The following is a 12,355-nucleotide window of genomic DNA, read 5'->3' as shown; positions in this document are numbered from 1 at the left end:
GGTTCAATGGGGTAGCATTAGGTTAAATTGCCCCAAATTTAGGAGTTTTATAAACAAGTTTTTGATCATCTCAAATTCAATTAAAAAGTATGGCTGCAGGACTTCTTCCTCAATGGGCCTGATTCTGATCTCAACTACATTGGTGTAAAACCAGAATTACTCCAGAAAAGTAAGCTGACTATTTCCAAATGTACATTGTTGCATTTAAAGTCACAATCTGACGGAGTTAGTTCAGTGTGTGTGTATGCACATGCGAATCCAAGAGGGATAACAGGTTGCTCTTATTGGCAATTACAAGATTTGTTCAAAATACTTGCAGCTTCAGCTCTTACACAAGCCTTTTTCTCCTTTTTGGAGTGCTTGGCACATTTTAAGAACTGTGCATTGAGAGAGCTGCTGTCATCCGAGAAAATTTCCACCTCACCCTTTCATATTCAAGCTGGGATGTACAAAATGTTGCAAGATAATTTTCTCATCTCCAGTCTGTCTGGCAATGGTTTTCCCCTTACAAAAAGCCTTGGAAAGCAGGTCTCCAAGCTGTGCAGTGGCTATAGCAATGGTTAGGAGTTCCCTGTTCCGTTTTGGGCTTGAAATCAGCCAAATCTTCACAAAATGGAGATCTGTTTTGAAAAGCAATTTTCTTAAAATTATTTAATTCATTTAGTGTAACAGAAAAAACAAAGACCCCTCCCTCACATACACACATTTCTGTTAAATTAATGTATTTATTTTTGCTAACCTGTGGTCGAATTTTCAAAGGCAGCCAAGGGTCTGTCTGAAATGCCCTAGTTCCACTGAAAGTCCACTGGTATTGGGCCGCTATCTTCCTTAGGCACTTTTGAAAATCTTACTCTTAGTTTTCAGAAGCCTATACGGTGCTAGAGGCAAATACATTGAGACTCATCCTTCTGCTAAGCAGCATGCTAAACTCTTACTGTGCTCTGTTTCTTGATGTTTCCTTGAAATTTGTAACATTTGCATGGACCACCTTGGGAGGTCCTACTTATGCAGGATAAGGCATTAACGTCTCACAGAGAGCATTTCAGTATATTATTTATTTGCATAATACCTGTGGCAATACAGAGCTGTTAAAATGAACCAGGGGTATATGTTATGCTAGCAGTCACTGCAGGGGGGCAGTAGATGAGTTTATAATGGCTACCACTGGAGACATAAATATAAAATCTATTTGTTATTTCAAAAATAGATGGAATTAAGGAGTCAATGCTTACAACATGGGAAACCAAAGAAAGAAATCACTCAAATTGCTGGTTATCCTAATGTATTACTTACTTCTTCATTCAGCTAATACTGAAGAGCATTCCATCTCAGAGCCCTAGATCCTACTTTCTATGGGTTAACTTTCAGAGTAAATTCCCCAGGAGACCCCGAATATGAGCTTCACCTAACTGAATACAAATTGTCTACTTAAACCAAACCTCTCCAGGGTGTAATTCTCTTAAGAGCAAAGAAGCTTCTACTGAAAGAATCCTCCAAAGGAAAGAAAACTTCTCGAAGACGGGAAGTAAACTTAGAGACTCAAACAATACATACTATAAATGCTCATTACAAATCTAAAACAAAGCAAAAGAGCTGTCTAAAAGAAAAGAGAAAGGAGACATTTTCACATAAGAAATTATGTTCAAACAACTAAAGCTCCCTCAGTTCTTTCCTAATGCTCAGGGAAGTGGTACTCCACCATGGCCAGGACTCTGTTTTGCATTTATTCACATACTTTTTTATTTGGGTACCTACTTCTCAAGAATGGACTTTATGACACTACCTTTGTTAGATAATTTCCACTGACACACCAACCACCATCAGATCAAATTTTACTTTTAAGCATGAGTTTCCTTCAGTGAAAGACCTATTCTCTTGAAGAAAATCCTCAGAGTAATAAAGGAGGAAAACAAAGAATTCATTACTTTATCAATACAGAATATACGAGAGTTTGGTCGCATCATTTCTTTGCAGTCAAAGGCTACGTCTACACTAGCATACATGTGCCAATGCCTTAACCCCACTATTGTCCACCTCTAAACCCCAGAAGCACATATAGAGGGCAAATAAGTCAGCATGTCTGATGTGTGTGGATAAGAACCTGCCTCACTCTGTGGCACAGCCTCCAACCCGTGCCAGTATGCAGAATAGACAGGGGTAGAGGGTGTGTATTATGTCTTAAATTTCAGTAATAATCCACCCCAGTCCCACAATGCATTCAACTCTTTTCTTCCTGATCCTTATCCAGTTTGTACAGGTCCCTGTCTCGCCATTTTCACTGGCAGTAGTGAGCTGTGCCTGCTGGCCATAACTGGGTGCTAATCATTATGTGGTCAGAGTACAGTGTCCTCCATGACTTCACCTGGAATGGCAAGGACATTTACCTATACCAGGAAATTTTTGTTGATGCTGGAGCAGGCGGGCATTACGAAGACTCTAGCCCAGTGCCTGGAATGCATCAAGGACTTGAGGCTTCTGTACAGGAGGGCAGAAGATTCCAACAGTGGCTGTGGGAGGACTTGCCACCCATGCCCCTTCTATGATGAGCTGGACTGGGTGCTGTCCAAGACTCCTGGTGCAGACAATAAAGTGGCTCACGACCTTCTCCTTGACTCTGCTGGACTCATTGTCCAAGGGGATGCTGATGAGGGCCACAGCAAGGATGCAGCAGAGGCCAGGGAGGTAGCAGGTACAGTGGAGGATTCTCTGGAAGACCCAGAGGTAGAAAAACATGTGATTCTGCACCTCTACACAAAGGAGACAGTTGAGGAAGCCCCTCCTGTTGAACCAAAGAAGACTCTGAGCCATGGCAGAAGCCAGAACACAAGACTGATAAGTTACAGTGGACCTCCACATAACCCCTCCCCCCTTTCTCCCATCTTCCTCTGGGGCTACATTCCGGCTCAGCTCCCACTTAAATGGTCCCCAAGCAAGACACAGCTATAAATAAACAATTTTATTGAGTTCTGATGAACCACTACTAAGCATTTGGCAGAAGCTATAAAACAGATATTTTTTGTTAATAATTGTGCCTTTGTTAGCACACAGGCAGCTATAGCCCTGGGGCCATGGGGACTGGAGGAAGAAGGGGGTGGGTTTAGCAAGGGCCCGGGTGGAGATGGATCACTACTAGAAAACTTAGGCCAGGTCTACACTACAGATCTATATTGGTATAACTACATTGCTCAGGGTGTGAAAAATCAACCTAACCTTCTGTTTAGAAATTGCTATGTTGGCAGGAGAGCGTCTACCATCAACTTAGCTACTACTTCTCGGAGAGGTGTATTAACTATGCCGATGGGAGGAGCTATCCCATTGGCATAGGAGTGTCTTCACTTACACACTACAGCATCGCAGCTACATCAATGCAGCGTTTTAAGTGTAGACCTGCCCTTGTTGTTTGTCTAAAGCAGTGGTTCTCAAACTTCAGTAACTTGAGGATCCCCATTTTGATTTAAAATTTTTCCATGGACCCCAAGCCCCCACTCAGATTCAGGCCCCATCCCATTCCACCCATTCCCCCCAGGATTTCAGCTCCCAGGAGGGAAACCATTCCATTAGGATGGAAGGAGTAGCACCCCAGAGACAGCAGAAGCAAACAGAAATGGATGCTGTAAGACCTGCTCATTGACATGGACAGGATGAACCAGGATCAGCTTCAATTTCTCAGGGCATGGGAGGATCAGGCTATTGAACAGGAAGAGACACTGGTGAACTGGTGTAGAAAGCATGCCACAGGGAATGGGAGCATTCCTTAATAGACAAGCTGATAGAACTAGTTCCCAGATGAGCTGAGGTCCTCCTGCTGCTGTGGGCATTGCACCTCTCTGTTAACTGCCACCTCCATTTCCTTATCCTCCCAGGGTGCTGCTGAGTTGGAAGACCAAACCCCACTCCATGTGACCAGGAGGAGCTTGTAGGACTCCTGGGACTACACATCCCACCAGTGCCTGCCTGAAACTCCTCAGAGGGGGTTGCCCCAAGCATCCAGGAGGGGAATGATGGGCATTCAGGAGTTCTTGAAGCTGAGAAATAACAGGAGAATGGGTACACTCCCACCCCAAAGCAAATTGTGACAAGATCCTTACGAGAGGCTGAGTGCGCCCAATAAGAGAAGTTTGTGAACAGTGAAGGTGTTAACCCAGTGGAGGTGTCTGGTATAATTGTGAATTGTCATAGGAACAAAAGGCTAATATCCTTCAGCTACAGGGGAACAAGACACTTACAAAGTTATAAAGCCCCACAAGTGTGAGAGCTTGTCCCTCTCATTAACAGAAGGTGGTTAAATAAAAGATATTACATACCGTGTTACTCTCGTGTCCTGGGACCGACTGGGCTACAACAACGCTGAATACAACTTTCTCTTGTGTGCTTTTCCAGCAGCTGCTCAGGATGTGAAGGTGTCCCTTGGCACAGGCAAATGTCATCTGCTGCCTCCCTGCCATGCCAAGATATGGCATCCCTGATTTCCCTTGCCCACTGGGAATCAGGACCTGGGCTGAATCTGGCAGCCTATATGGAGTTTGTAAATCAGAATTATAAGCCAGACTTGCTCCCCTTTACCTTCATGAGCCCCACGTGCGTTATGGAGTGTGCAGCACATTATGATAATATGAAAAGTATTGGCTACACTTGCATTCAGATGGGTGCACTGGCCATGCCAATGAGATTTCAATCTACCAAATGTACATTCCATCATCACTCTGCAGCTGCTGAGTTTGTAATTGAATTTCCTTTTTTCCAGGGCCACTGATATTGGACTTTGTTTTCATGAACCAAGTTAAAAGGAGAAAGTATATGGGCCTCTCCAAAACAACAATTGACAGATATGTGCCAGGGAGAATCATATAATTTCTGGAGAATAAAGTCCTTATTCCCCTTTCACGTATAATTACAATCTCTTGAGCAGGCTGGAGTCATGAACCTTTACAGTGGTTCCCATGTTGGTATTCATGAATTTGCCTCTATGGTCCACTAAACACTGCAGAACGAAAGACGAGTAACCTTTTCAGATCACATACTTTTGGTGGGCAAAGTATTACCATGTGGGTGCCATTGATGGCCTCTGATAATTCAGAAACCCCATCCTCTGCAATTCAGCTATTACTGCTGGAACTTTTCTTATGGCAACCAGCCCTGTGTATATCACAGTGTTAATTGCCACACAGACCTGCACAACTGAAACCCCGACAGTGGACTTCCCAACTCCAAAATGGTTTGCCATGAGCTTGTAGTTGTCTTGTGTTGCCAGTTTCCACAGGACAATAGTTTTCATATACATCTTGTACATGGTAGGTTGTAGGGATGCTACTAGCAGACTTGGCTTCTGTATCAGATAAGGACTGCCTACAAAGCTTCTCATAGAGATATACCAGAGATGTCTCTTACATGAGACCCGTTAATGTTCTGCCAGGTATGGCTGAGATTATTTTAAGTCAGATATGTTGCACATAGTGCCACCTAGTGGCTAAATTGTATAACACATTTTAGCATTCCAATGAAATAGCCACCAGCTTCTGCACTGGCATGGCTTACCTAAATTGAGTATTCTGGCATTGAAAGTTTGGTGCTAGATTCTCACACAGATCCATGAAGGTCAGTTTCCTCATCTGGAAGTTCTGAAGCCCCTGCTGGTCATCCCAAGCTTCCAAAAGGATGTGATCCCATCACACTGTACTGGTTCTGCTGCTCCAGAAGAGATGGTCCACACAGCAGCATACTGTGGCAATATCAACATTCACCATAGCTGTACCATGGGAGTTGAATTAATTGCCATTCACTCTCAAGGGCAGCTGTCCAGGACATAACAAAGTTATGTCCAAATTCCATTCAGCATTTCTCTCATTGCCTACTCCATCACATTTGTCTTGCAATAAGAAGCAAGAGCAGAAACCGATCATCATCCAGCTGTTGCATGTCTTCTATGAAGTTTTTTAGGAGGAAGACCTGAGCAGAAACTGCCATAAGAAAATGTGTGAAGATGGGGGAACAGTACCAAGAATACACAGCAAAGAGGTTCCTAAACTGTCCCTCTGTGAGGCACATAACCCTGAGGTCTTGCTTCTGAAATGGTAGCACAGCATAACAGAAGCATCAGTGTGGCCATGGGTATATGCATATACCCAGAACTAAACTTGTGTTCAGAAGAGCATATGGGGACACTCAGCGTGAGTACAGAGAACATACACAAGAGTACACAGGCAAGTAACCAAGTATGTGTACAAGATTAGTTTGGAAAGCCAGAGCCCTTCCATTCATCTCGTAAGTGGCTGATATTTAACTCCTTTGAAAATTAGTAAAGTAGTAGATGGACAACTTCTTTAATTTTAAATAGATGGGGCCATCATCTTACAGGGAACCGAAATGCTCCTGGGGTAAGGAGTAGAACTGGATTCTTTCCTGTATGCCAATAGCTCTTATAATTTCAACCACTGTACAAAGTTACAGATGTGCAGAGTGATTTCCCTTTGAGGGTTTATTAGTCTTAATCTTCTCTTTTAAGGAAGTTCCTCATATGAATTGTATCCTATGATGCTAGTCATTTTTGCTACCCTTCCCTAAACTGTTAGGTATGTTCATTCATGGTCAGGTGAGCACATATCTATTATGAGATGTATTCTTACTATGTTAAACTGCCTTCTTTGCATCCACAGCTAGATACAGGAGCTCATTAATCTTCTTTTACTGTTATTTCCAATTCAAATTACACTATAAACATTGAAATATGTTTATCATCATTATTCCAATAGGAGAAGTTTTTATTTTGTGTTGTAAGTAAGCAGTGGAAGACTAAAAGTTTTGAATACATAAAATGTAAGTTTTTATAATCCCGAAGAGACACATCTCAGGGTGATAACATAATATTTAATTCACTTGCTGGGATGTAAAACAGATAAAACTTTAAATATAGAGTTTTGTGTCAAAGGATTGCAGCTAGCTTTATACTCTTTATTTGGATACAACAAAGATTTAAAAACCATTTTATTAATTTCCTTTTTTGGTTAGTAACACAAACCATCTACTGTATCACCAGACAGGCTTTTTGCATACAAAAGGAATAGTTATTAAGACACACAGTAAACAATAAGGCATACAATTGCATTTGCAAAGTGCTTCCTTTATTGTGCCTGTACAGAACATTCTAAAGAAGAACTGGTCAATTAAACAGCCCTCATTTGACTTGGAACCACTCTAGATATAAATTCTAGGAAAAATGGGGTTCAGTCAAGGGATTCAGTACCTCTTATCTGTTTTCCAATTCTTCCCATTCCCAGTATTGGTTTCTAATGACCATATTCAAAGAAAAGAAAGTCATACTGTAAATAAAGTGCTTGGTGTTGCCTCTGATGTGCATGAGAACTGTTCAGAGAGGTATCCAGGGTGAAGGAACTGTGCCCTGTGACAAGTGAGGGCTTGTCTGGGATTTCCTACTCCAGTACAGAGGAAGGCTGGAGAAGGGATCTGACAAGATGGTGTGGCATGGAATAGCAGAAAAACAGAAGGAGTTACAGAAAATTTTCCCAAGAGTATCAGCAGACCCAGTGATAAGAGAGTCTTTGCTAACATGGAAAGCAGAACAACAACTGAGCCTACAGTAGTTTATTACAGGCTAGGTGCAGGTACAGCAACAACTCACGGAGAAGCTGCTGAGTGCCCTGATTAACATTTGAGAGGGCAGAGTCAGGAGCAGGCTGGGAAAAGAGGGTATGGGCCCACTGTTTGGCTCCCTACTTCTTGGGAGATGCACAAGCAGCATATATAGTACTGAGTGATGCATAGCAGTTGACTGCTATATAGTAAAAGCAGCCATTCTAGACAGAATGGGAACAATCTGCCAAATCATACAGGAAGAAGTTTCAGTTGGCAAGGTGGTGAGAGGGGACACATCTAAGGACCTTTGCCCAAAAAATAACTGGTTGGGCCACTAGGTGACTGAGGCCTGAGGAATGGGGGAGATGATGGACTGCATTATTTTGAAGCAATTACAAAGTGTCCCTAACGTCACTAGATTTTGGTGCAGAAACACTTATCCACCACTTTAGGTGGGCAGAAATGGAGATGTGGGGGTTACCCCCCTCTATTGGAGTGGACCTTTTGTGGGTGGAAGAAAGAAGGGAGAGAACCAGGGGGAAGGAAGGAAGAGAGCACAGTGGCCTCCAGAAGGCAGACAAAACCTGAGGAGGAGAGAAAATGCCCTGGTAAAGGAAAGGAAAGGAAAAGAAAGGAAAGCTAGAGACGTGTGACAGACTGTGAGTAGCCAAAGGCTGACTCACTCTATGCACTTTAGAGCAGTCAGCTCATGAAGTAAATAGAGGAGGTAATTAGCTGGGTGATTCTATGGGAAGAGGCAGTAGAGAGGGGTAATCTGAAATGAAGGGCCAGAGAAGCCCAGGATCTCAGTGAGGTGTGATCTCTCCCCTATCTCACCATGTGCCTACACAGAATATAAGAGCCTTGAGCTGAGGGGAACATGTTCTGTTATATTCACACTATAAACAAAGAACTTAGTGTTGAACTTGCCACTGGTGTGCATGAGGACTGTTCAAAGCAGAACCCAGGGTGAGGAAACACTGCCCGTGACAGAGGGTGATATAATTAATGCTAATCAACATGGGTTTATAGAAAAGAGATCTTGTCAAACTTACTTTTCTTTTTCATGAGCATACAAGCTTGGTTGATAATGGTAACAGCGTTGATGTAATGTACTTAGAGTTCTGTAAGACATTCAAATTAGTACTGCACAGCATTTGGATGAAAAAACTGGAATGATATAAAATTAACATGGCACACATTAAATGGATTAAAAACTGCTAACTGATAGTAATGCAATTGAAAATTAGGTCAGGTGTTTCTAGTGGAGTCCCAGAGACTGGTTCTTGGCCCTACACTGTTTAAATTTTTTATCAATGACCTGGAAGAAAACAGAAAGTCATCACTGATGAAGTCTGCAGATGACATAAAAAGCTGGGGAGTAGTAAATAATGAAGAGGATGGGTCACTGATACAGAGCAATCTGGATGGTTTGGTAAGCTGGGTGAAAGAAAACAATGTGTTTCAATATGTCTAAATTTAGGAACAAAGAAAGTAGGCTATACTGACAGGATGGAGATTCTATAACGAGAAGCTGTGACTGAAAAATATTTGAGAATTGTGGTAAATAGTCAGCTGAACATGATCTCCTAGTGCGACACTGTGGCCAAAAGGACTAATGCGATCCTTGCATAAATAAACAGGGGAACGTTATTTTACCTCTCTGTTTGGTACATGTGTGATCACTGCTGGTCATGCCAATTCTGATGTTCAAGAAGGATGTTGATAAATTGGAGAAGGTTCAGAAAAAGGCATACAAAAATGATTAAAGACTTAGAAAACACACCTTATACTGATACACTTAAAGAGCTCAATCTATTTAGCTTATCAAAGAGAAGGTTAAAGTGTGACTTGATTATAGTCTGTGAGTATGTCCACAGGGAACACATATTTAATAATGGGTTCATCAACCCAGCAGAGAAAAATATAACATGGTCCAATGGCTGGAAGTTGAAGCTAGACAAATTCAGACTGGAAATAAGGTGTAATTTTTTTTTTTTAAAGTGAGAGTAATTAACCATTGGAACACTTTCCCAAATGATGTGGTGGATTCTCCATCCCTGATCATTTTTAAATCAAGATTGGATATTTTATAAAAGATTTGGAGTAGGAATTATTTTAGGGAAGTTCAATGGCCTGTGTTATACAATGTCAGACTTGATGTTGACAATAATCTCTTTTGCCTTGGAATCTGTGAATCTCACCATAATACAGGACACTTTACCATTACTTTATGCAAGGAAGTGATAGATACTTAGAATTCTGTTGTAATTTCTTATAGAGGTCCTTGGAGGATAGGCCTGACTGCGAGTGATTTAGAGACTTTTTTCCAGTTTTAGTGACTTTGTGTTGGAATTCTGTCAGCAAAATGTATCTTCAAAGCCATTTTATCCAAAGCATTTATTACTCAACCAAGTTCACAGAGTGAATAATATTTCCCTGTTGTAACACCATTTTTCTTCCATTGAACTTTCTCCATATCATTTGGAAAAGGGCTACTGAAACTGCCTGGTAGAAAATGACCAGAAAACAAACGTGAACTTTTGCATCCAGCTCCTGCTTCGAATGAAATGAGTTCTTTCACTAAAGGCAGTGACAGGATTCTGCTCTCAGTTACATTGGTACAACACACGCAGGGTGACTTCACTGACTATATTTGATTTACTCTGGATTTACACCAGTGTAACTGAAAGCAGAATTTAGTCCGGTGACTTTTAAATGCCAGACATCAGGAATGATTGAAAATCTGCAACTGAGGCTTGATTATTAGAAAATACATATTGAATTTCTCTGTGACTGCTCCTGCTACTTAATCCTAGCAATAACCATGGTGACCATTGTATAGAAATGCACACAAAGGTCAAATTCAATAAAACCTGCTGTGTCACAGAGCACTGACTAATTTAACTCTTCTCAAGCTGCTTGTTGCCATTTCTCATGAATTAAACATACAATAGATGCAGGTATTCGTATACCCCTATTTATTATGCTGCATAAAATACAGATGAGTTTGAACTATTCTGTGTAAACCACAAATTGTTTTTATGATAGCATAGATCTTCATACCACTTATCCAGCCTGCAATATGCACGCTGTGTCACCATACAGCATACATTACCAGATAAAGGACTTTTGTACTGTTTAATCCTCAATAAAATTATTTACCAATGTTTTCTGTCCTGTTAATCCAAGCTATTCACATTCAACTAGCAAATTCCCATATATAAAGCAGCAGCCTGACTGTCTAAAGGGTGTAAGTTTATGTGCGATAAAATGACATTATGTTTCCTTCTGATTGGAAAGTTGTGCTATCTAGGGGATTATAGTGGTACTGCACCAACCATCACACAGACACATGCAGGGGTGAGAGGGAGACAGAAGATGTTGTCAATTTAGAAATGACTTTTTCGTATGAAATCAAAAGATACAACAAAACAAAAACCAACTGTCATAAAGCATAAGTCCCAATTCTGAACCTTAGCATCCAAAATGTGGGTGCCTGCATGAAACCTCCAAGCTTAATTACCAGCTTAGATCTGATAGCGCTGCCACCAGCCAGGAATTCCAGTGCCTGGCTCACTCTGGTCTCCCCAAAACCTTCCCTGGGGGACCCCAAGACTCAGATGCCCTGAGTCTTATAACAAAGATAATAACGCCCCCTCCCCCCGCCGGATTCACCTGTTTCAATTCTGAAAACGCAAACCACGGAGATCAGGTTCTCTCACCCTCAACTCAGAGTCCTCCCATGCAAATGCAAGCTTGTAAATCTATCACAAAGAGAGTTTTCTATTCCCTCCTGTCTTCTTTCCTCCCACCAATTCCCTGGTGAGCTACAGACTCAATCCCCTTGAGCCCCAACTAAAAAAAAATCCAACAGGTTTTAAAAAGAAAGCTTTATATAAAAAGAAAGAAAAAGACATAAAAATGATCTCTGTATCAAGGTGACAATATACAGGGTTATTGGATTAAAAGAAAAAATGAATAAACAGCTTTATACAAAAAGAAATACAATTTAAACATTCCAGCAAACTACACACAGGTAAATACAAAAAAACAATATAAACCTATTGTCTTTCTACCTTTGTACTCACAACTTGGAAATAGATTCGAAAGCCTGGAGATAGAGAGGTCACTCTCAGAGCTGAGAGAGCAACAGACCCAGAACAAAGGACTCACACCCCAAAACTTCCCTCCCTTGAGATCTGAAAAATCTTGTTTCCTGATTGGTCCTCTGGTCAGGTGTTTGGTTCCCTTTGTTAACCCTTTACAGGTAAAAGAAAAATTAACCCTTAGCTATCTGTTTATGACACCAACCCCCCAACCCCACCCCCCAACTTTGTCTTTCACAAGCTCTAATCCTCTCTTGGGTTTTTTCCAAGGGCTTCATGGACCACAGTATGAAACATGCTATCATACTGATCACATTGTAAGAGGACACTTTAGAAAAAACAAAACAAAAAACAAAATAAGAAAAAAAAACACACAGAGAGAGCTTGATAACCTTCATTATCAAATGGAAGGCAAAAAGGTGGCAAATGCACTCAAATTAGTGGGGATTTTTTGTTTGTTTGTTTTTTTAAAGCTATGTAGGAAGGTGATAGAAAGACAGAAGAGCTTATCAACCTGGAATATGTTTGCCTGTGGTTGTCAAGAACAAAAGATTCACAGGGTGGATGATCTTCTCAATGCTTTTTTTTTTTCTTCAGAATTTAAAATAAAGAGAATTGCAGATTAAAAGAATGTTGCCCTTGCAGGAGATCTATAG

The 12,355-nt window shown here is 41.2% G+C and overlaps 1 long non-coding RNA gene across 1 annotated transcript in view; it reads right to left on the bottom strand.

The window, feature by feature from the left end:
* Positions 1 to 11,872, bottom strand: part of LOC142046667 (uncharacterized) — a 493,183-nt gene extending 481,311 nt beyond the window's left edge. The window contains exon 1 of the long non-coding RNA XR_012655671.1: positions 11,621 to 11,872. This is a non-coding gene — a long non-coding RNA (uncharacterized LOC142046667). The remainder of the gene's footprint in view (positions 1 to 11,620) is intronic.
* Between the last annotated feature and the right edge of the window lie 483 nt (positions 11,873 to 12,355).

Source organism: Chelonoidis abingdonii, chromosome 4, assembly GCF_003597395.2.
Source record: "Chelonoidis abingdonii isolate Lonesome George chromosome 4, CheloAbing_2.0, whole genome shotgun sequence".
In the NCBI taxonomy this organism is placed as follows: Eukaryota; Metazoa; Chordata; order Testudines; family Testudinidae; genus Chelonoidis; species Chelonoidis abingdonii.
The sequence above is the reverse complement of the archived record's forward strand: the minus strand, read 5'-3'. Positions and strand labels throughout refer to the sequence as shown.